The sequence below is a fragment of the Castanea sativa genome, chromosome 12, assembly GCF_040712315.1.
Source record: "Castanea sativa cultivar Marrone di Chiusa Pesio chromosome 12, ASM4071231v1".
NCBI classification, from domain to species: domain Eukaryota; kingdom Viridiplantae; phylum Streptophyta; class Magnoliopsida; order Fagales; family Fagaceae; genus Castanea; species Castanea sativa.
Window position 1 is genome coordinate 2,682,389 of NC_134024.1, and position 15,838 is coordinate 2,698,226.

Here is a 15,838-nt window from a genome sequence, read left to right on the forward strand (position 1 = left end):
ATGATCAATGTGACACTTAGCAAGTATTACATGACATAGAGCCAGCACTTGCAAATATCTTTATTAAAATAGTACTGTTGGAGCATAAAAAAAATAAGGATAAATGTCGTTTCCACGTAACTCATGAGCAACCTACTAGTAAGTGAGGTTTTTATAAGTCTTATAAAAGAATGGTAACTTTTAATCTTTATTTTTATAGAGAAGATTTCTTGATTAATTGATTACTTGATTTAGATTATTAATTTGACTATAAGAATATTTCTAATGGAAAAAAGTTAGACTTGCTTTAAATAAACTTAGTGAATATATGACAAATATAGTCGGATAGAATGCAATGAGGGAGTTCATGAAGATCTCATTATATGGAGCTTAGCTATAAAGCATAAAGTACGAACAATTTATCTATGGAAATGGAATGAGCTGCATAAATTGCTTTAGTGTTAATGGTAAATACAATTATTTTTTTTTCTTTTTTTATATGATAAGAGGTTTTTTTTTAGAATACTAAATATTTTTAACATACACGGAAGAGAGGAGAAGGTTTTTTTTAATAATAATTTTTTTTAATCACCAAACATAGATAAAAATTGAATTTTATTTTTAGTGTAAATAAAATTTAAATCTAAATTTTTTATTTAATCACAAAAGAATTACCAATTGATCTAACGTAACCCAAGACATAAAATGTAGACTTGATACTAGTACAGCCAGTCACACAACTACAGTCAACCAAAGGAGGACAATCTGAACACAGGTGGCAAAAATTTAATTAAATTTTTTTAATAACCCAATTGTGCCAAGTTTTCCAGTTTGCTTAAATATTTTTATTATAAGTTGATTTTGATAATGGGGAGGGAAAGTTAGGTTGCAATTGGTATTAGCTTAAAACGACAGAATTATTTATTTATTATTATTTATGAGTTTTATTGCATATTTTAAAATTATTCATGGGTCCTACTGTACTATTTCAGTTAGCTCTTAACTTTGTTTATAGTACTTTCAAAAAAAAATTCAGTTTCAGTTTCAATTTCAAAACAGACTATTAGAGATAGGATTCGAACTATACAAACCACAAAATATACCAATTATATAAATATTGTGTAGCTAATGATGTCATGCTTATAAATGCATATTTGAGTAACTCACAAGTGTTAAAACACTGTGTTTAATGAAAGCGCTGAAGGAAATTATGAACATAATTTATGTGGGTTTTTCTGATAGGCAATTCTTCGTCCCACAAGATTTGAAGTTTTCTTCAGTTATATTTCATACTATTTTAACTTCAACTTCTTACAAGTATGTCTGCATCTTCTTCTTCTTTTTTTTTTTTTTTTTCTTTTTCTTTTTCTTTTACAGGCTTTATTTGAGTGCTTGTACCCTTGACTTTTACAGTCTTTAACGCTATATATGCAAGACTTGCAGCAAGTCATTGATTCCCCCACTATCTTTAGCGCATGCATCTTCCCCTTTTTCTCTTTTTCCCACCTACCAAGAACAAGAAGACGAGAGTAGCAAGTAATTTCGTGGTGACGTTATATAGTTCTCTTTCCACTAACCTGATGGGGGTGGGGTATGTATGTTGGAGAATTTTGGGTAAATAAAAGGAAGTTTCCTCATTAGTCTCTTTGGTAGAGGAGTTTGAGTTGGTTGTTTGTAGTTTTTTAAAATACATGTGGGAAAAAAAGTATGTAAAAAAGTGTATAAAGTTGTTTAAAATTTGGTAAAGTAGGTTTAAACCACTCTACCAAACAGGTCATTAGTGAAATTTTTTTTTTTTTTTATAGAAAAACAAGAAAACCAAGAACACAATCCTAGTTGTTGTTGTTGTTGTTTTTTTTTTATTTATAATTATTGTCAGCAAGAGATTTGTTAACGTGTATAGTGTTATGGGCTTTAGGCCCAACTAAATTACTTGTATAGCACACATTCTTGTACTACACTTTACTTATACTGCACTCCTATGCCTCCTATATAAAAGACATACATGTATATTCTTTAGTGGAAAAATACAATACAGTCATTCAGTATTTCTAATATAGTATCAGAGCTACTGCTCTAACTTTTTCCTAGTAATCTTGTCTTTATTGGTGTTACTCCATTCTCAACATCACTTCTGCCGTCATAGCAGCTGCAGCCTTTCGCCGTTGAACCTCCGACGTCTCCCAACCGTCGTCCTTAGGTTCCGGACCTGTAACCGCTGCCGTTGAGGAGTCCTACACCACAAAGACCACTGCTCTTCTCATCACCGACTCCAAAATTACTTCGATTAATTTTCTGCAAGTACCACTGAGATCGTCTTGTGCCGATCTACTCACTCGTGGAAGTCCCGCAGCCAACGAAGTTCACACGCGCCTCCAAAGTAATCTGCGTCGAAAGCCACACACCTCCACGTGCCGTTGCTAATCTCGGTAGTACTGCCACGCACCCTTACGCGCCACCACTGTTGATCACGCACCCTCACATGCTTCCACGCGCCAATAGCAGCCTGCGGACGTCATTGCTGACATCATTCTGCCACGTCCGCCCTAATTATTGACACATCCGCTTGCGTCATCCAAGATCTTTGTGTGTGGACCTTTTAGGCTTTCTCTGTCCTTGTTGAGTAAGGACCATGCACACCTCACCACCTTCACCGCACACAACCATGGGCTCTGATACCAATTGTAGGGAATTACCATGAAATCCCAACATGTGAGAAACAAAATATAGAGAAAAACACACGCCAAAGAAAAAAATAATCACACGCACAAGACAGTTGTAAGGACACAATTCAAGTTCCCAAACTACGACTGGGAGAAAAATGGGCTTGAAAGGCCTTTCTTTACAATGAATTTGTAGAGGATGGGCTTGTAATTTAGATTTCAAGGATGGTTTAGACAATTACAAAAAGAACGGGCTTTGGGCCCAATAGAACAGAACAAAGAATCGTTTGCAAAGAGTAAGACTGAGAAATCGTCCTCGGATTGTGTCCGAGGATGGTTTCTAATGATATTTCTCAAGTTTGGATACAAGTGTTGATTATCATTTACTATTGGCTTTATCTCTTTTACTCAGAAAAGTCCTTTTTCTTCTTCGTATGCCTTTCCTCCTATTTATATCCTTTCCTTTCCCTTCATCACCTTCCACTTTCCTGGTTGCAATCCCCCTTTTTGGATACTTGTCCCATCCATTCTTCCCTAAAGCCCGCTGGGATTAGGGACCAAGTTCCAAGCTCGATGTTCAGGTCCCATCCTTCCATCTATACAGTCAGCGTATCAATTTACAGAGCTTTTAATGTATGGGCGGTGGTAGCAGCTTTATTTTTAGACATTCCACCGTTCTTTCTCTCGCCCTCCACGTATACCGTGCATCCCCATAATTGTAGGACTCATTATAATATAACCCAGGGATACCAAACTTCTCTTTCTATGTCCTCGGCCTTGCAATCCGAGGACAAATCTACTCCTCGGACGTGTTTGGATATGTAAATAGTCCACGACCATTTTGATGTCTTCGGATTTTGGGTTTCCAGCCCAAAATACTTCGTTGGGCCATCCTTCATATACTATTGGGCCCAATACCCCTACAATAGCCCCTCGAGTTTCTTTATTTTTTCACCTCGGGAGAAAAATAGAATCTCGACTTAAAAAGACCCCGTTACCCCGGACTTTTGGCAACATTGTTGACGAAATAACTTCGAATCACCCATCGCGTGTTCCCAATGCTTCGGTATGCGAAACGCCCCCGAATTGATTGTTGGCACTTCTATGTCCCCCACGTTTCATTAATATGACACATATCCAACGGTCGAGAGCGATTCTGGGTTGAGGCGGGAATTCGCCCGCTTTAAAACACCTTCGACATATAAATACTAATTTTCTTCAAAATTCTTCACACTACGAAACCTCATAACGTACTGCCACACTTTTCATCTCCCCGTACTCTCTCTCTCGTCTATCAAGTACCCCGTCCGAGGTGACCGTGCTTTCTTCCTTTTTAAAAGTAAGTTCTTCAATACTCGCCCTCCTTATCAGCTTTTTTGTTTCTTTTGTTTCTTTTCTTTCCCATCTTCTCTTTTTCACTGTGTCTTTCATCCTCGGCATAGTTATTTTTTCTCCACACCCCCTTTTTCAAAAAGAATGGGTAGATTTGCGTCCCTGGTGGATTCAAACGAAAAAATAGAACAGTTTAAGGTTAAGTACAAAATTCCCTCGGATGTATCCATTAGGTATCGTAACGAGGAAGAGTTTTATACAAAAAGAAAAACGGGGGAAGTTGTAATCCCGATGATTGCGTTCATCGAAGGGGGAATGAAAATCCCCATGGGAACCGTGACTAGGGATTATCTTAGGGCTTTTAGGTTGGCTCCCACCCGGTGTGCCCCAAATGTCTTTAGGATCTTAGGTTCCATAGACGCTTTAAATGAGAAGATGAACCTAGGGCTCACTCACCATGACGTGAAGCTGGGTTTATAACCTCCATCACCTAAGCAAAAAAGATGAATATTACCTAAAGTCTAGACACCCGAAGTCGAGGCTAATTCAATGTCCGCTGAATCAAATAAGGGCCTAAAAAATGACTTCCCGATCATATCAGAAATTGGCACGACGGCCTCCCCGTCCGACAAGGGAAGGGACTCCAGGTGAAGTTTCTTTTACATACTTTTATCTTTCGTCTTTTTACTTACTCTTACCCACTTTTACTTGGACAACTGCGGATCCACACGCGGCGGATCGTCATCCTAACCTTGTGGATTTCGGGCGATTGGATAGGATCCTTCAAGCCGAGATCTTCGTGCACACCGACGGTCAACTCCGTGCGGCTCCTCGGAGCCTCGGCTACCCTCCACTATCACAAGCCTTTCAGGCGCCGAAGTGCGTGATTAAAGCCCGCGATCCTCGTCTTCCTCGGATTAGCGTTGCTGTGGAGGGTTTTTTGCTACCGGGGGGACTACCATTCCTCAAGGTACCTTGGTCACCCAACCAATCCAACCGCCACCATTTGTTCCGGTTGGGATTCCCACAGTTCCTTTCTCCACAATTTTAACCTGCCGGTGAAGCCGCATCTTCCTACCTTACCGTAAAGGAAGAAGAAGAAGAAGAAGAAGTTGACGTACCAGATTCCGAGGACGAGTTCGAGGTTTTTAATCAACTCTACTCTCCCGAAGACTCAACTTCCATCCTCGGCACTTCTACCCAAATCTCAAAGGTTACTACCGAAGAACTTGACGTTATGGGCATTCAACGAAAGATTAAACCCAGCCGAAAGATGTCCTTGAGGGCGCTGACAAGGACCCTAGAGTCCAAGAACCTCCAAAAGAGGTGCGCCCTCGGACTCAAGAAAAGGGTGCTGACAAACGCCCTGAAGCTAGGCTTCCTCCTCCTCCTCCATCCTCCCAAACTCAACGTGCCAACATAGTTGATCTCAAAAGAAAAAGGGATCAGCCGAAAGGGAAGGAAGTTGTGGAGGTAGGAAAGGGTTCTCGTATCCAAGGAGCCCGAGGTTGAAAAGGGTGCAAAGCAAGCCCGCACCATACAGACTAGGTCGGAAAGAAGAACCGACCAACAGGCGGTCGTACGCGCCCCTGTATGGCTTCCTGACCTTTCTATGGACGATGAGGTCATTACCGTGGATGCGTCCATTAGAAATTCCGATGAAGGGACAGCGGCATGCGTCGCAGATGCTTTGGAGCAAGCACTCGTTACTCCCCGAGGATATGATTGAGCTTAGAAAGAAAAGGGACCACACAGTCTTCATGACTTTGAAGAAGGAGCTTGCAATGTTGAGTTTTCTCTAAAACATTGACTTTTGTTTTTATTTCCTATATATATCTATACGTCTAAGTTTTATATGTTTTTTTTGTAGGCCGTTCAATTCGCCGTAGGGCGGAAGAGATTGCCATTAATTCCTACAAGTCTCCGAGGGCCGAGGAGTCCGGGCGTGAAACCGCTCAAAAGATCTCGGACCTTCATAAGAAGAAACTGCAGGAGGTCACGGCAAAATTGGCTAAGGTTGAGAGTGCCAAGGCGGGCTTAGAGGCTGATCCGAAAACGACGACTAAACAGCCGAGGATCGCGTGCCTAATGCTTCGCCAAGCCGAGGATAACCTCTTAGTAGCACGAAGGCTCGTAGAGGATCTTAAGAAAGATCCGAACGAGTCCGAGAAGGCCAAAGAAGAAGCCATCAAGGGCAAAGAAGAAGCCATTGAGGAGAAGAAAAAGGCCGAGAAAGCAAAGGAAGAGGCCGAGAACTCGAGGGACCAAGCCGAACAAGACGGTTATGATATAGGCGTGAAGGAGGTCACCGAAACCTTCAAGGCTCGGGTTCCCGAGGTATGTAGGCACTATCGCCTCCAAGTGTGGAATGAGGCACTTTCCCAAGCCGGGGTTGATGCCTCTTCCACTCTTTGGAAAGCAGAGAGTGTCTACTATCCTCCCGCAATTCGCGCTTCTTCCATTCCCGACACCGCACAAGAAGCCGCCGGGGATCATCCGAGGATAAGGGGGTGATTTGGCTGAAGACTCAACTCTTCCCGAAGATGCCCCCGAACAACTTGACCCTGCACAAGAAAAGGCAATTGAAGACGTACAGCCTTCAAGTGATCTTCGGGAATCTTCAAAGGATGAGTTGGGTGATCAAGCTAACCCAATAACCTTGATAGATGATCCCAAAGGCAAAGGAATTGCCGTTGAGTCCTCGGCTCAGCTTCCATCTCCTCAAGACTCCAAAGGCCCTCTGAAGATTAAGCTGAAACAGTGACTTGCTTGTTGTCTTTCCTTTCTTTATTTTTATTTTGTCTCCAAGTGTAATACCTAAGTATAGGTGCAAAAGTACTTTTTTGGAATTTAATACAAGAATGAATGTTTGTTTTTAGATGATTCTTATACATATATTTTTTTTGTTTTTATGCTGATCATATCATTCCATAAATATCATCTTCTTGTCTTTTACCAAAGTTATTAGCAACAACTTGAATTGAAATTTGATACTCCAGGAGGGTTTAATTATGCCGGGAACTGCATTAAGTGATGTTTTTTGAGTATTTGATTCTTCATTTTGGATCTCTAGTTTGAACTATGTAAAGATAAGGCATATGGTCTATGCAAATATCTGATGTTTATGTCAAAAAAGAACAGAAGTATTAATTTTTCCCAAGTAATTGATCCGAGGATCGAGGCATACCAAGTTTCAGCTTGACACTTAGATGAATAAATTTAAAATGTTAATTTTCCCAAAGTAGATGATCCGAGGACCAGACGTAACTTAGGTTCTGTTTAACACTTAGTAAAGAATATCAACTTAGACGAGGTATGTGGTCCGAGGATCCAGGCATACCAAGTTTCAGCTTGACACTTAGATGAATAAATTTAAAATGTTAATTTTCCCAAAGTAGATGATCCGAGGACCAGACGTAACTTAGGTTCTGTTTAACACTTAGTAAAGAATATCAATTTAGACGAGGTATGTGGTCCGAGGATCCAGGCATACCAAGTTTCAGCTTGACACTTAGATGAATAAATTTAAAATGTTAATTTTCCCAAAGTAGATGATCCGAGGACCAGACGTAACTTAGGTTCTGTTTAACACTTAGTAAAGAATATCAATTTAGACGAGGTATGTGGTCCGAGGATCCAGGCATACCAAGTTTCAGCTTGACACTTAGATGAATAAATTTAAAATGTTAATTTTCCCAAAGTAGATGATCCGAGGACCAGACGTAACTTAGGTTCTCGTTTAACACTAAGTAAAGAATATCAATTTAGACGAGGTATGTGGTCCGAGGATCCGGGCATACCAAGTTTCAGCTTGATACTTAGATGAATAAATTTAAAGTGTTAATTTTCCCAAAGTAGATGATCCGAGGACCAGACGTAACTTAGGTTCTGTTTAACACTTAGTAAAGAATATCAATTTAGACGAGGTATGTGGTCCGAGGATCCAGGCATACCAAGTTTCAGCTTGATACTTAGACGAATGAAGATAACGAATATAATGTAGTTTACAACAAAGAACGGCCGAAGTGCCCTTTATTTAGTAATAGTACCTTCGTAGATTATTTACATTCCAGGGACGTTGTACAACATTCTCGTCCAAATCTTCCGGATTGTAGGCCCCTATTCCCCGCGACCGAAGTAATACGTTAAGGTCCTTCCATGTTGGGCCCCAATTTTCCCCACGCAGGATTCTTCATCGTGCCCAAAACTTTCCTTAATACTAAGTCACCTGGTCCAAGAGGTCGAAGTTTCACATGAGAATCATATCCCTGCTTGAGCTTCTGTTGATAAAAAGCTCGTTGAACCAAGGCGCTTTCTCGCCGTTCCTCAACTAAGTCTAAGTTTCTCATTAATAGATCATCATTGCTATCCGAAATAAAGGAGCTTTTCAGCAGGGTTGGGAACACAGTTGCTAAGGGGATTACTGCCTCGGCTCCATAAGTCATGGCGAAGGGTGTTTCACTTGTGGATCTTCGTGGTGTAGTTCTATACGTCCACAAGACATGTGGCAGTTCTTCCACCCACCTCCCCTTGGCGTCACCCAACCTCTTTTTGAGTCCGCTCACTATTACTTTGTTGACGGCTTCGGCTTGCCCATTTCCTTGGGGATAAGCCGGAGTGGAATATCTATTCGTAATGCCCGAGATCACGGCGGTATTTCCGAAAGGCTTTGCTATCAAATTGTAAACCGTTATCCGAAATGAGAGTATGAGGGATGCCGAACCCGGTAACGATATTCTTCCATACAAACTTTTTTGCTTCCGTGTCTCGATGTTTGATAATGGCTCGGCTTCAACCCATTTGGTAAAGTAACTGTTCCCACGAGAAGCCACCGTCGGTTTCCCGTTGCTTTGGGGAAGGGTCCAACAAAGACCAAGCCCCATTCGGCAAAAGGCCATGGGCTAGATACTGGATTCAGGACTCCACCTGGTTGATGTATATTTGGAGCGAACCTTTGACATTGGTCACATTTCTTTGCATAATCTTGCGCTTCTCTCTGCATATTTGGCCACCAATAGCCCCGAGTAAGGGCCCCGTGAGCTAAAGACCTTCCTCCCGTGTGACTTCCGCAAATCCCTTCGTGTAGCTCTTCCAAAAGTAGCTCTGTTGCCTCGGGGTGTATGCATAGCAAATATGGTCCCGAAAAGGAACGTTTGTACAATTTTTGGTCCTCGGATAACCGAAACGAGTGGCTTTTCTGCGAACCTTATCTCGCTTCGGCTTTTTCTCCAGGTAGGATGTCATTTCGAGAAATGTTACTATTTGATCCATCCAACTAGGTCTGTCCTAATTTGAAGAATTTGAGTGGAGTTACCATCCGTCCGGTGGGCTTCAACGGATCTTCAACGAGGATAACTCGTGGTAGACTTTGTGCCGAGGACGTCGCGAGCGTGGCTAATGAGTCGGCATGGGTATTGCCACATCCGGATACATGCAATAGTAGAAAAGACTCAAATTTAGATTGCATAAACCCGACCTGGGTTAGGTATTCTCGCATTCTGGAATCCCTTGCTTCTAGCTTCCCTTCTACTTGGCCTACCACCAATAGTGAGTCCGAGAACATTTGCACCGCCTTTCCTCCCATTTTATGAACCATGTTCATCCTGCGAGGACCGCTTCATACTCTGCTTCGTTGTTGGTGGCCGAGAATCCTAATCTCGGGGATTTCTCAAAAGTAATACCCTGCGGGGATATCAAAACTAATCCGATACCCGATCCCCTCGATTTGCTGCTCCATCAACATGGACTTTCCATAACGGAGGCCCTTCACACGAAATCATGCCTACCGATTTTGTACCCATGCCTTCTTGATAGTCTTCTAACGAAGGCTCGGCAAACTCTGCCACAAGGTCCGCGATGACCTGCCCCTTTATAGAGGTGCGAGGCATATACTTGATATCGAAAGCTCCTAGGACAGTTCCCCATTTGGCAATTCTTCCCATATAATCCGCACTTCGCAAAATTGATTTGAGAGGGAGTTGTGTAAGAACAACAACCGTATGAGACTGGAAGTAATGGGGAAGTCTTCGTGTAGCATGTACCACGGCCAAGATAGCTTTTTCCGGTGGCAAATAACTCGGCTCGGCCTCGTACGAGAGATTTGCTTACATAGTACACCGGTCTCTGGATGTTATTGTCATCTCGGATAAGAACCGGACTAGCGCATGTTTAGCCACCGCAATATATGCAAACGAATCTCATCAACCTACGGTCGAGACATAACTGGTGGTCGCGAGAGATATTCTTTTAGGTTGTTGGAAAGCTGTTGCACACTCCTCGGTCCATTCAAAACCCTTCCATTTATTTAATAACCGAAAGAAAGGCACCGCATCTGTCCGCGGACCGAGATATAAATCGGTTGAGAGCGACGGTCATACTGTTAGCCTTTGCACCTCTTTAGGATTCCGAGGTGGGTGTAAGCTGTTTATTGCCTTAACCTGAGCAGGATTCACTTCAATTCCTCGGTGAGTCACCATATATCCTAGAAACTTGCCCGACCCCACACCGAAAGAGCATTTAGAGGCATTGAGCCGCAATTTATACTCTCTTAGCCTCTGAAAAGTGTTGCTCAGATCTTCCAGATGTGCAAAAACTTCTTTACTCTTTACTACCATATCGTCCACGTATACCTCAATATTTTTTCCTAGCTGTGCCTCAAACATCCTCGTCATCATCCTTTGGTAGGTAGCCCCTGCGTTTTTCAAGCCAAAAGGCATTACCTTATAATGATAATTTCCCGTAGGAGTGACGAATGCTGTCTTCTCCTGGTCCTCAACGGCTAAAGGTATTTGGTGATAACCTTGGAAAGCATCAAGAAAACTCATCCGAGGATGTCCAACGATGGCGTCAACCGGTTGATCAATCCGAGGCATCGGGAATGAGTCCTTTGGGCAAGCCTTGTTTAAATCTGTGAAATCTACACATACTCTCCACTTCCCATTCTTCTTTTTCACCACCACAGTATGGGCTAACCATTCAGGATAAAACACTTCTTTGATAGCCCCTGCCGCTTTGAGTTTGAGCACTTCCTCTTTGACGGCTTCCGAATGTTCCTTTGAGGACCTCCGAGGTGGTTGCCTCCTCGGCACTACAGTTGGATTGACCCCTTAAATGATGACATATGAAGTTCGGATCAACCCCAGGGGCCTCATACGCGTTCCAAGCAAATACATCCATATTTTTCTTTAAAAATAAAATCAGCTCTGTCTTCTCTTCCTGCGGCAATTGAACTCCAACCTGGAAGAACTTTTCAGGATCATTGTCTATGATAATTTTCTCCAATTCTTCACACGTTGCTTCATCTACCTCGGCTATGGGAAGAGACTTTGATTGCTATGCTTCACCGTTAGCCGAGGACGGGAGTCCGGTTTGGTCGACGCAGAATTGCGGCCGTGACACACCGTCGAGCCACAGGCCGACTCCCAAGTAACTCCACCACACGATCTCCAGAATGAAATTTGATTTTGACATGCAAGGTTGAGGAAACAGCCCCTAACGCATGCAGCCAAGGTCTCGCCACAATAGCCGTATAGGGAGAGTAGGCATCGACCACGATGAAATCTACGTCTACTACCTCCGGACTCGATTGCACGAGCGGTCTAATCTGTCCCTTTGGAACGACAGCTCTCCCTTCGAAGCTTATCAAGGGTGAGTCATATGGCATAAGATCTTCAACTCTTAACTTCAAGCCTCTAAATAGGTCGGGGTACATGATATCCGCACCACTACCTTGATCAACCATTACCCTCTTTACATCATAGTTCCCAATTCGAGGGTTACCACTAAGGCATCATCATGAGGCTGGATGGTCCCCATCTTGTCCTCTTCAGAGAAACTTAGGACTGGCAGGATACTTGCCTTGATCCTCTTCGGGCGATCCCGTGACTCCTCGGCCAATGTTCGAGCAACCGACATTACCCCGAAAGGAGCCGAGCCGGTCCTACCGGGTGCCGCAAAAATGACGTTGATAGTACCTAGAGGAGGTCCGGATGAAGGACCGTCGTGGTTTGCCACTCCCGATTGGTTTCCTCGCCCGTTGGGTTGGTACGAAGCTGCTTGACTTTCCCTCTTTAACCAATTGTTCCAGATGATTCCACAAAGTGCGACAGTCCTCGGTGGTATGACCTTTCTCCTGGTGATAATGGCAGTGGAGATTTTGGTTGCGTCTCAAAGGGTCCCCTGCCATTTTATTTGGCCATTTGAAAAAAGGCTCATGCCTTATTTTCTCCAACAGCTCGCCGCACCGGCTCCCCGAAGACGGTGTTGACCACTTGTGGGGGTATGTGGCCAGCCTGCTGGAAAAATCCCGCGTAGGCCTATTGTTGTTGTATCGGTCCGACCCGAAATCCCTCCTTTCTTGTGGGATAACCTTCGCCTTGCCCTTTCCCCTCGCTGCCGATCTTCCTCAACCCTTTTGTACTCGTCGATGCGATCCATCAGTCGACGTACGCTTCTGACAGGTTTCTTCATTAAGGATTTCCTCAAGTCATGCTCCGTTGGTAGGCCGACCTTGAAGGTCCTTATTGCTACATCGTCAAAGTCTCCGTCAATTTCGTTGAACATTTCCCGATCCGGTCCGAATATGTTTTCGGGGTTTCCCCTTCCCTCATGGCCATGGATAGTAAAGAATCCAATGGACGAGGAACTCTACCGCACGTGATAGAGCGAGAACCAAATGCCCTAGTAAGCTCTTTGAAAGAATCAATGGAGCCCGCCCTTAAGCCGTCAAACCATCTCATGGCTACGGGCCCTAGGCTAGAAGGAAAAATCTTGCATAACAAAGTTTCATTCTGGAATGCACCGCCATTCTCCGGGCCGAAGTGGCTTACGTGCTCTACGGGATCCGTCCGACCATTGTAAAGAGTGAAGGCCGGTTGTGTGAAGCGCCGAGGCAACCTTCCTTCTTCCAATCTGCGCGCGAAGGGTGACCTGGAGATTTGGTGCAATGCTCTTCCCATTGCGTCATTTCCTAAGCCCCTAGGGGGGTAGTCTCTGCCACGTCTCCCATGCAGATTGTCTTCTTCGGAAGAGGCATATTCACCTGGGGGAGTTCTGGATCTTTGCCCGTAATTGTCATCCTCGGATCCTTCCGAAGAGGGGTCAGAGGTCGGAGGAGTTCTCCTTCGCCTCTCGTGGCGCAATCTCCTCTTTAGGCCGTCAATCTCCTTCTGCATGGCCCTGGCATTTCTTTCATAAGGAGCTCTGCTTCCTCCTTGCGAATGACTTGCACTTCTGATGGTATGTGTAGTATGTACACTTCCCTCTCGGTTCTCTCCGTGATCAGGATGCAAGGAGAGATCCTCACGCTGAGAGCCCACGGACTCCGCACTGCGTTGTGGTCCTGATCCTACCATGATGTCCTAAACTTCCTTAAAGACTAAATTCCCACAGACGGCGCCAATTGTAAGGACACAATTCAAGTTCCCAAACTACGACTGGGAGAAAAATGGGCTTGAAAGGCCTTTCTTTACAATGAATTTGTAGATGATGGGCTTGTAATTTAGATTTCAAGGATGGTTTAGACAATTACAAAAAGAACGGGCTTTGGGCCCAATAGAACAGAACAAAGAATCGTTTGCAAAGAGTAAGACTGAGAAATCGTCCTCGGATTGTGTCCGAGGATGGTTTCTAATGATATTTCTCAAGTTTGGATACAAGTGTTGATTATCATTTACTATTGGCTCTATCTCTTTTACTCAGAAAAGTCCTTTTTCTTCTTCGTATGCCTTTCCTCCTATTTATATCCTTTCCTTTCCCTTCATCACCTTCCACTTTCCTGGTTGCAATCCCCCTTTTTGGATACTTGTCCCATCCATTCTTCCCTAAAGCCCGCTGGGATTAGGGACCAAGTTCCAAGCTCGATGTTCAGGTCCCATCCTTCCATCTATACAGTCAGCGTATCAATTTACAGAGCTTTTAATGTATGGGCGGTGGTAGCAGCTTTATTTTTAGACATTCCACCGTTCTTTCTCTCGCCCTCCACGTATACCGTGCATCCCCATAATTGTAGGACTCATTATAATATAACCCAGGGATACCAAACTTCTCTTTCTATGTCCTCGGCCTTGCAATCCGAGGACAAATCTACTCCTCGGACGTGTTTGGATATGTAAATAGTCCACGACCATTTTGATGTCTTCGGATTTTGGGTTTCCAGCCCAAAATACTTCGTTGGGCCATCCTTCATATACTATTGGGCCCAATACCCCTACAACAGTATTTACGTGATTCGGCAATTTGCCTATATCCACGGAGTTGCAGGTATTTCACTATTATCAGGAAAAAAATTCAAAGTGCGGCTACAGTTTTTGTTTTCTCTCTCAAAAAACCGATAACAATAAACCCTAATCACAAAAAAAAATGTTTTCTACATCTTGCACACAAGATTCACAATGGGCTACAAAACGGGCCAAAAATCTCTGGCTTGGGCCTCTTGGCTCAAACCTCCGCTCCATGGATTAAGCCTTAGAAAATCTCCCATTAAAAACCACGCAACATTATTTGAGTCGGGTCTAGTCGTCAACCGGATCAAACACAACTAAATTCTCCAAAGCCCAACAATAACATCACCATGGACCTCTATGCAACTCTCCATATTATTCGAATGACATTTTTTTTTTCTAATCTCTTACAAATCCCTCATTAATTTTTCAAAACATTCTTTGGTATGTTCATACATTATCTTATTCTCTGCTGCAAGTGTGGAAATTTCACGAGCATTGTGACTCAAATAATAGTAGCGTTTTCCTATCGACTCTTGAGCATTACCTTTAATATCAATGCCATGATAGTCCTTGATAGAACCAGCCTTTGCATCTTGCGTCCATCTTTTCAATATTTAATTTCGATTGTAATGTTTGCAGTGGCATGCATATATTGTTTTTGCACCTTGAAATTTTTTTTAAAAATGACGAGAGAGTAAAGACATACAACAGACTGCACTTATATTTTTGTCTCTTGGCCATGTGATAGTTTCACCTCATGAAATAGTCCAATAATCCAACATCAAGGAGGCAACCAGCACAAAACAAGTAACACAATCACTAAACCAAGATGACCCTAATCATTGTTTATTTCATAAGACTGTTTTTTATATGCATATTAAATTAGCTAGGAGTATTACTTTGTCTTTTTTGATTAAGGAAACAAACTAGATGGGAGTTTGAATAAGTGCCAATAATTAACTAAGGTACAACCGGCAAGAAACTATTACGAAGTTAAAATTAACCAAAAAAGTATAAGTATATGCCAATGGTAAGGGAAAGTGATGATGCATCAACCAACAAAACTCAAATTAAGAAGGATGGTGACTTACCGGTGATAAAGAGAAAAAAGTTGATTAACCTTCTGGCCACATCACAAAATTACTTCCAATGAAAAAATCTCAAGTCACTAATCACTCGCTTGACTACTCACAAGCAGCTATGAACATGACCATTCTCTATTTTTTAAAAAGGAATTGGATCCCCGCTATTTCCATCCCCTACCCTTGCAGCTCTCCTCTAATGGGATTGGTTGCGGTTGAACCCTCTTTGAAGGTACGGATTTGCTTATCTTGGGCTGTTTAGGCTAATGTTTGTTTTTTGAACTCGTTAGTTACCACTGCACATCCACCCGAGCTAAAAGTATCTTTGACTAGCACATCTGCCACAATATTTACAAAACCTAAACAGTTTCATAGAACACCTTTGTTGACATGCAAAAAAATTGGAACCATATGTATATACTTGGATGTCTACAAAGGTATATTATCAATTTACTATAAAGGTATATACTTGTAGGCGTAATGCATCAAAATGAAAATAACAAGTAAAGCAGGGTTTACAAATCTAGCATACTACCTTATCCCATTTTCAATCTTGTTA

The 15,838-nt window shown here is 42.7% G+C and overlaps 1 protein-coding gene across 11 annotated transcripts in view; it reads right to left on the minus strand.

The window, feature by feature from the left end:
* The window catches only part of LOC142618892 (TMV resistance protein N-like), a 107,698-nt gene that overhangs the window by 79,808 nt on the left and 12,052 nt on the right, over window positions 1–15,838 (minus strand). The window lies entirely within an intron of this gene.